Below are 8,592 nucleotides of genomic sequence, written 5' to 3' on the forward strand. Positions count from 1 at the left end.
GCAATTTAGAGTCTCCAATGAACCTACCATGCATGTTTTTGGGATGTAGGAGTAAATCGGAGTGCCTGGAGAAAACCCACTCAGGCACGGGAAGAACGTGCAAAGTCCACAGAGGCGGTGCTGGGATTTGAGCCACAGTCCTCAAAACTGTGAGGCAGATGTGCTAACCAGTCTTCCACTGTGCCACCACAATGAAGAGTGCAAAATAAAATATAAAGGATGTGCATCTTTTCAAATTTGTGAAACAGGTGCTGTATGTGATGATGCAAGAGACTGCCTACTTCAAATTGAAAAGAAAACAGCTCACATTTTCTAACTTTCACCGTCTAGATGTTACAACTTTTTCATTGGGAATCATCAAAACAACTTGTGCGCTGGCTGCCATTCATCATGCCCCCTTTGTATTGTTTCACACACACATAACCAATCAGCCAGCCAACCATCCTGTGGAGTGTCCTGTCAGGGTGCTGGGGCCAGTGGTAACGCAGCTGCCCACCCTGACCCAGACAAAAGATAGCACCCATACACTTTTTGACAACCAGATTAATGAAAGCCTATAGGAGCTTCTCTGTAGCCCCCCCACCCCCCCCCCCACCCCCCAAAAAAATGCCTGACGGAGATAGAATAGTCTAACCAGCACCATTCATTACTGCAGGAGCAAAGAAAGCGCATACACAGCACTGACAAACTAGCTCCTTGTGAGTAATAGCTAAAGAACTCATAAAGGAATGCACACACATTTGTTGTGGATGCAGAGCATTGATGATTTTGCTATCAAAACTGGAAGACACATGACTAGAAATCAGCTTTTGTGGCCCTTCCGTGACATACATACACACTTATTTGAGAGTCGGGTGCAAAGATGGTTTTGATGAAATTGGGTTGTTAATGCACGTTTTGCTGATTGAGTAAATTAGATAGTGATGATAAACTTGTCTTGAAGGGACATTGAGAGTGCAAGGCAGGCTCAAAAACCAAGATATAACTTTCTGCATTTGTACTTTAGATGGAAAGTGTTACAGTACAAGTCCTTAAAACTAATGTTTGTGCTCATGTGTGCAAGAGGCAACTACAAAGTTTCTAAAGAGGAGGAACCACGCAGTGTTTTAACCTTGCTACAGTGTGTCACATATAAACGCTGCATTCATTAGGTTCCTGGGATGCTTGCAATAGTGCTCACATAAAGTAATACAAACACTGTCCCCTAAATACTCCCTCATCAAATAGTGTCTTTACACGTGCAAGGACACACACTCTCACATGGTCTCGCTCTCGCTCTCTCTCTCTCTCTCTCTCTCTCTCTCTCTTACTCTCTGTAACACATACACACACATACACTCGAGCATGTGTATATAGAATGTATTTTAAATCACTGATGTGTAAACAGTTGCTGGTGTTTGCACAGGCCACCTGTTCTTCCTGGACACAAACAAAGCTTTTGGCGTAAGATGGGCTATGTTAACAGTACGGCGTGCGTAGGGGATGCCTTGCGCAAGACAAGCCAATCCACATGGTGTGGGCCTGCATCAGATGGCTGGGCCCCCACGGGACCGCTGCCAACTCCAACAGAACTCATACAGATCGCAGAGAATGAATCTTTTTGGGTCGGTGACAACACACTGACATGGTTTGTGCAACTTCCTGTCCCACAGTGCAAAAAAAGCATGATCGCCCCTGTAAAAACCCATTGCCATTTCATTTAACTCAGCGAGTGCCTTTGACTACATTTGCATGATATGAACGATGCGCCTTATTCGCAAAGTGGCACCGAGATGGAGAAAATGGGGGAAACTGGAGACGTGTCTACTTTCACTTGCCAAAGCACTCGGAGGCACTAAAACAAAAGACATTAAACGAGTCATCACAAAACCACAGCAGGAGTCGGGTAATGCCACTTACAGTATCTCATTAAGCTATGGCATCTACAGGAAAAAAAATGACAAACAAAGAATATAATCCAAGGCACATTAACTGGGCTGATAATTCAATGAACCCTCATTTGGCAGACATTTTGCCTTCATGATATTTTTTAATTTTTTTGCCACTGCAACACACACACATATTCTTTCTGTTCGACCTACACCCTCTCTTTCAAAAACAACAAAACATCCACCATTAGACAACGGGGTACCAACGTAATTAGAAAATGACTTCCTTTGCAATCCTAGCTAAGTAGTTTACACACTGTAATTACAGGGACAAAATCATCTTTTCATCATTCCACTGATTGAGCTCATCAACCCAGTGGGATCTCAGGACTGTGCTCAGGCAACATCTGGGCTAAGAGAATTAGCCTCCGAGTCGAGCAGGCCTTACACGGTGGCAAGCCGCGCACACCGGACAGCGCAGTGGTCCAACATGCATTCACCCATCCATTTCCTATAATCTATATTGTGCTCACGTTTGCAAGAAAGCTGAAGGCTATCCCAACTGCCAGAAAAGCACACCTTCCTCTGGTCCTCAGTGAATCAGTGACAGGGCCGACACCGGGCATTCACATTCAGCCACGCTAACCCCTACAGTAACACCTGCGTCTTAAAAATGCGCTTCTTTTGCTAAACATGAAACTTGGGAGAGCAAGGTCGCCGCGTCGCAACTACCTTGATATCGCACCTCCAGTGGCCTATCAAACATTTACTCCCTATACCCCTTGTCAATAGAAGCAGCACGGCAGCTCGACCTTGGCGCAAAACAACTTGCCTTTTCATGAGAATCTTTATTTATTGTAATTGTGTGTTTGCGGCCTTGACTTTCCGACTAACACACACGGCGTTGAAGGTGAAGTGCCTCGTCGGCCTGTGTCCTATGCGCGGCAGCTCTGTGTGTTGGCAACAGAGGCAAGTGTTTAATGTGGCAGCTGTTAGCCTCGTGGATTTTCACTAATCACTCTCTCCTGATTACTCTGATGAGTGTATGATGCTCTTAAAAAATCAACCCGCAGTGGAAATAAAAAAGAAAAAAGAAAAATAATTATCATCATCTCCCTAAGTAGTGCAGCTGCACCCGCCTGCAATAATTACAACTAGAACACAAGCGGCTTCTCCCATCACTTACAACCACTTATTATTAGAGGTAACGCTAATTGGTGCAGTGGTGGGCGACAATACTTCATGGGGTTTGTCGTAAAAAGACAAACCTTGAAAGTTACGGCACATTAGTGGTCTTCAAGCCGGGGTTGGGTATTAAACGTTGCACGCAAAGAAGCGCCGATAGACTGAGCCGGAGGGGTTGTAGACGCCCTATCAGTAGCCCCTGGGCGGCGCGGCTGCTTTGCCCTCGCTTCACCCATCCCCCACTCCGGGTATCAGCCTGGCAGAAACAATTAACATTTTCATAAAAACAATTCCCTGCCTCCAATAGTCCGATGTAATTTGTTTTCCATCTCTGTTCATTAATCATTGTTTAAATCGGTGAGCCATCCCCTCCACTCTGCCATCTGCACTCAGCTGCGTTACAGATATGACACCTTCCGCCTTAATGGGAGCTGACAGCCAGGAGAGGAGGCCTGTGCAAAATCGCTTCCTGCATGTGCACTTCCACCTCACATAGTGCCAGCAGGTGAGAAAGGGGATATCTAATAGCTTCTGATTAGTCTCAAATGCAAAGACGTTGCAGCCAGCAGCACGCAGCACTTACACTTCTGTATTTAACACTGTGTGAAAAGGAAATGAAAGAAAAGTCATCCAACGTATGAACAATGCATTCTACATTTTGCCAAAGTTCTTTTGCGTTTCCCCCTCCTCACTCCTCTAGTTAAATTAGCGCAGCGTTCCTACAATATGCTATTGTTTTCCTGGAATTGGGAGCAAGGTTATTAATTATTCACAGTTGTGTTCTCATATCATGGGGCTATGCTTTTCACTGTATTGCCTCATAGATCAAATACTTAGGGCCACGGTACTCGGGCGAATTTCACGAGGCAAAATCTTAAAGATATTGTTATTATCACAAAGCAGCCGTTTGGGAGATTCCAAGTTTCCTGAAGAGTTAGAGTGGCTAGAAAAGGTTAAGATGCTCTCTGTAACGTTGCCACAGTACGGGGAAGACAAATAACTTAGTGACTTTAAGCCAAGAGTCTAAACAGCTTAGGCATTTGTTTGGCGAGAGAAAAGCCGACTCAGTGAGGTGCCAAAAAGTTCATCTGGCCTGTTGATTTCAGCACGGATTACTGCTATTCAAATCATGTGCCCTGCGTTCAAACAAGTGTGACTGTCAGGGGGGAGAAAGTTGCCAAGCCCGGCTTTTGTCGTGTACGCGTATGTGAGTGTACTGCGGCATAATGAGAAAGAGGCTGTGATGATACACTTTCATCCCCTTCCTCTCCACCCTTTTTCCCAATTTCCAGATCACTTTCAAGCAATGCAGTTTTTTTTTTTTGATGCAAAGAAAAGGGGAAGACACTTGTAGCTCCTTGTAGCACAATACATGCCATCGCGTGTGAAAAGCCTGGTTTCGGTAGTTGCCACAACTATTCTAACAACGGCAAGGGTTGTAGAGTAAATGATGTGCATATTCAAAGCTGAATATTTCATGTTGATTGATCGCACTGACTTCCACCCACCTGCTCCTCCTCCTGTCCCACTGGAGCTGGCATGAGGAGAATTCAGTAATTGAGAGGAGCAGAGCGTGATCTCCCTTTGCTCATATATGACAGATGGGGCATCATCGCTTCAAAGGAGAGCATTTGGAAACAGGAGGAAGGGGGACAAGAGGCTAAGGGGGGCTTTGAAAAAGGGGCTGTGCCACCCTGTAAAGGTGACAGGGGAAATGAGAGGAAGACTTAAAAGCATGCCACTTAAAAACTACTACATCTGAAAAAAAAAGAAACATAAATACTGCGTATTTGTTTCTGAATGCTGTTCCGCACATTCCCAACTTAAGACATTCTTAAGAGTTCAACTTTCACTAAATGACGCATGGGCATACCACGAACGTTGTTTGTTTTATATAAATAATTACAATAAATGTGTATTTAAAAAAAAAAACAACAACTGTGGCTGCGTGCTCAAAATTGTGGGGACATCCAAAAATAAACACTTGCACAAGCCATGACTAAAATTTCCAACTATTTCAAGACACATTTCAATTATAAGAACGGAATGTATTTGTAAAAGCAAGTTGGTGACGAGTCTTACCTACTTGAGCAGGTGGCGTCAGATGGAAGGATGGCTCGGTGGATGAGGAGCACTGGACGCTTTGTCGTCAAACAAGGCGGAAGTCGGAGAGAGAGAGAGCGAGAGATGGCTCCTAAAAAGCAAAATAGTAATAATAATAATAATAAAGTCCTCACAACGAGGGCTCAAGACTAGCACTCTTCGCTGCTCTTGTATTTCCGTCGCAGAATAGCTGGCAATGAAATGTTCCAAATGGATTCGGGATAGCTGCTCCTAAGAGCCGCGTGTCTCCCTCATCTGGACGCTGACGTGGAAGTGGAACAGACGTGCGCCGTGCGTAAAAATGTGCGGCTGCGGCGGCGTCTCATCCATCCCAGCTCACACGCGTCTCACTTTGAATATTTAATGCGTGTCACATTTGAAAAGGAGAAGAGTACAATTTGAACGCTCGGTGAAACGTTTTCAGAAAAAAATAAAACTAATTTTTTTTACAAATAGGGTGCTACCACTTGCTGCCTTTGCGATTTTGGAGTTGTCAATAATTAAATTTTACCAAAAAAAAAAAAAAGGTTTTGGCTAACTAATATTTATGAGCACTAAATTACGGTAACCAATGTTTTTGGATGTGGAGCACACTAAAATGAGGGGCTATCATTTATAGCTTAATACGAGTGTGCCAAGTTTCAAGCGATCGTTTCTGCCATCAATCTGACCTTGATTAACATTGTGAGGCTGAGAGATTTTAGAATGTGAATAGCCAGCTACTCTTGATTGCTTAGCCATGAAAAAAAAAAGTTGAAATTTCTTTGCGATGGATGGCTATGGTGGGGAGTAGTTATTGTACATTTTTTTGTTGTTATTGTACTGTTTTTGTTTTTTATAGCCAATATTTTCAAACTACTTTTTATTTTAAGCTTCACCCATCTCCAAAAATTTTAAAACATACTCTTGGCTACTAACTTTGCAACAACAACAAAGAGGCTTTTCCTTTTTCAACCAATTGCAGATGACGACTTGGGAGACCAGACAAGTAAAGAAGCCAACCTCAGTTGAATTCTTGGATTGAGGTCTTGCAGGGGGCAGGGGTGAGAGTGGTTAATTGGCAGGGATGATGATGATGCTGGTAGAGATTTGTTTGCCGGAAAAATTACTGACCTGGCCGGTCGTCGTGGGGTGGGTGGGCTGACTGGACCCAAATGTGTTCATGAGGACAATGCTTACTCCTTCAACCCAATTGTATAGTTCTGGTTGTTAGCAAATAAGTGAAAGACAGTAACAACGTTTCACACAAGATGCCTTGGAAGAATTCTGAGAATAGTTTGGTACTCCTCAACAGACAGGCAAGGATCAAAGGTGAGCGTTTTTTTAGAAGAAGGTTGAGATAAATAGGACACCTGCGCAGAACAGAAGAAGACCACATCTCAAGGGCAACACTCCATTGGATCCCTGAAGGATAAAAGAAAAGAGGAAGACCATAGAACACCTGGCAGAGGAAAGTATGCAAACTAAAAGCTTGGAACAAAAAATGGAGAAGCATCCAGGGACAAAAGGCCAAGACAGACAGAGGCGGAGGTTTATTGCTGGCCTATTTTCCAGAATTGCTAAGCACGAAGAAGAAATTAGTGTTATTGATACAGCTCATTCTAAGGGGTCTCATTAGATTGTGCAAATAGATTATGTGTACCAAAACCATAATACCAAACAGTAATTTGCAGGCTCAGGATGGAATGATGGAGTTTTGCCCCCTTGTATTGGGCTGTGCGCCACTCACACTGTTGACTTCAAATGTTAATGTCTTTCTCAAAATTATTTGCTGAGGTGATTAGTAATGAGCTCCATTTACACCATGACATTTACTCAAGTAACTTTTGTGAAAAATTGTACTTGTCAGAGTAGTTTTAATGCAACATACTTTTCACTGCAGTACCTTGAGATCCAAGTTTAGTTTTGTGACCATTCTTGATAAGAAATACCATTGAGCTGTTCAAGCCTTTACCCCCCAAAAAAACAATAGCTGTAATGTTTACTTGAGAAAAAAGCACTGCACTATGTTGTCCTTTATAAATCTATGCATCAGTGACATAATTTAATAAAATGAAAAAAATACTAATTTAATATATTTATCATACTGCACACAAATGATCGGGGGCAGTCTCCTAGTACCCACTTGACAGCGCACATATTTGTGATCTCCTTTACATTACGTGGAGATCTGCTTGCAGTTCCTTACAAATGTACTTTGTGTACTTCGACACCCCTGACTCGAGCAAATTAGTTTCTTCTTCTGGAATGTCAGACAGCTCTTCTAGCCTGCCACATTTAAAGGGAACGAGAGGAGCCCGTTTCATTGGACAGCATTTAGGTCTGCTGTGATCATAGCCACAACAGTGCAGATGTCCCTCTTTCAGATTAGCTGAGGTGCGCTGGTACATGAAATTACCAACACCTGCCCGAGTGCAATTACGGCACTCGTCGTGCCAGATTTTCGCCAGTCACACAATCAGAGCTGAAAGTGGTAAGTTGGCAGAAGTTACTGTTTTGAGTAACGATACCAATGCCAGCATTGCTGATAAATGTGGGGGTATCCAAGCTGTTAAAGTCCATCCATCCATCCATTCTCTGTGCCCCTTATCCTCACAAGGGTTGCGGGAGAGCAGGACCCTATCCCAGATGAAATTACATATAATTATATGCTTGATAATCTTTTCTGGGTTAGTCAACTGTCCTGTTCGATGTGTGCAAACATAGGCAATTTAAAACCATTGATTGCGGTTGAATTTGCCTTTGTTTATCCTATGAAAAGGGATATTTGGCAATATTTAAATTTGCACATTTACAATTTTGATTTCTGATTCATGTTAATTAAAAAAAATATCTGGCAGTTCTTTCATTTACCTGTAATATTCAAGTAATTATTCAGAGAGCTACTTTTTATTTTTGCTTGAGTCATATCATTCAAAGTAACAGCACTCCTACTGGAGTACTATTTTTGGCTACACTATCCCAATCTTCAATGTTTATCAGAATATTTGGAGCAAGACATGTATACATATATTAAAAGAGGGTAACATATCGCCATAGATCATAGGACAATGGATCACCGGAGGTCCCTGAAAACATTCACCCACATGCACTTGAGGCACTTTAGTGGTAGAAAATGCAATACTTTTTTTTCAGGATGCAACTGTGAATGGTAGTTATGCAACACTTTGCAGTTAACTATTTTGTATCTGAAGCTAAAATAAGCAGATGTATTTGGCTGCTCTTGGATGTCCTTGACATTTGTATCTTTGGCTTCCCCACTCAGGCCGAAGCACCTGTCTGGATAACAATACCTGTTTGAATCCATAATCGCAGAACATTTAAAATCCTCACTAATCCTTGAAATGTAGATTTTGTGCGTTTCATCCCAGTTTATGTGCTCATTTTCTTTGAAAAGTAGTTCCACTCTGTTCGAGCATACACCTTGGAAGATTAA

Source organism: Syngnathoides biaculeatus, chromosome 6, assembly GCF_019802595.1.
Source record: "Syngnathoides biaculeatus isolate LvHL_M chromosome 6, ASM1980259v1, whole genome shotgun sequence".
Lineage (NCBI taxonomy): Eukaryota > Metazoa > Chordata > Actinopteri > Syngnathiformes > Syngnathidae > Syngnathoides > Syngnathoides biaculeatus.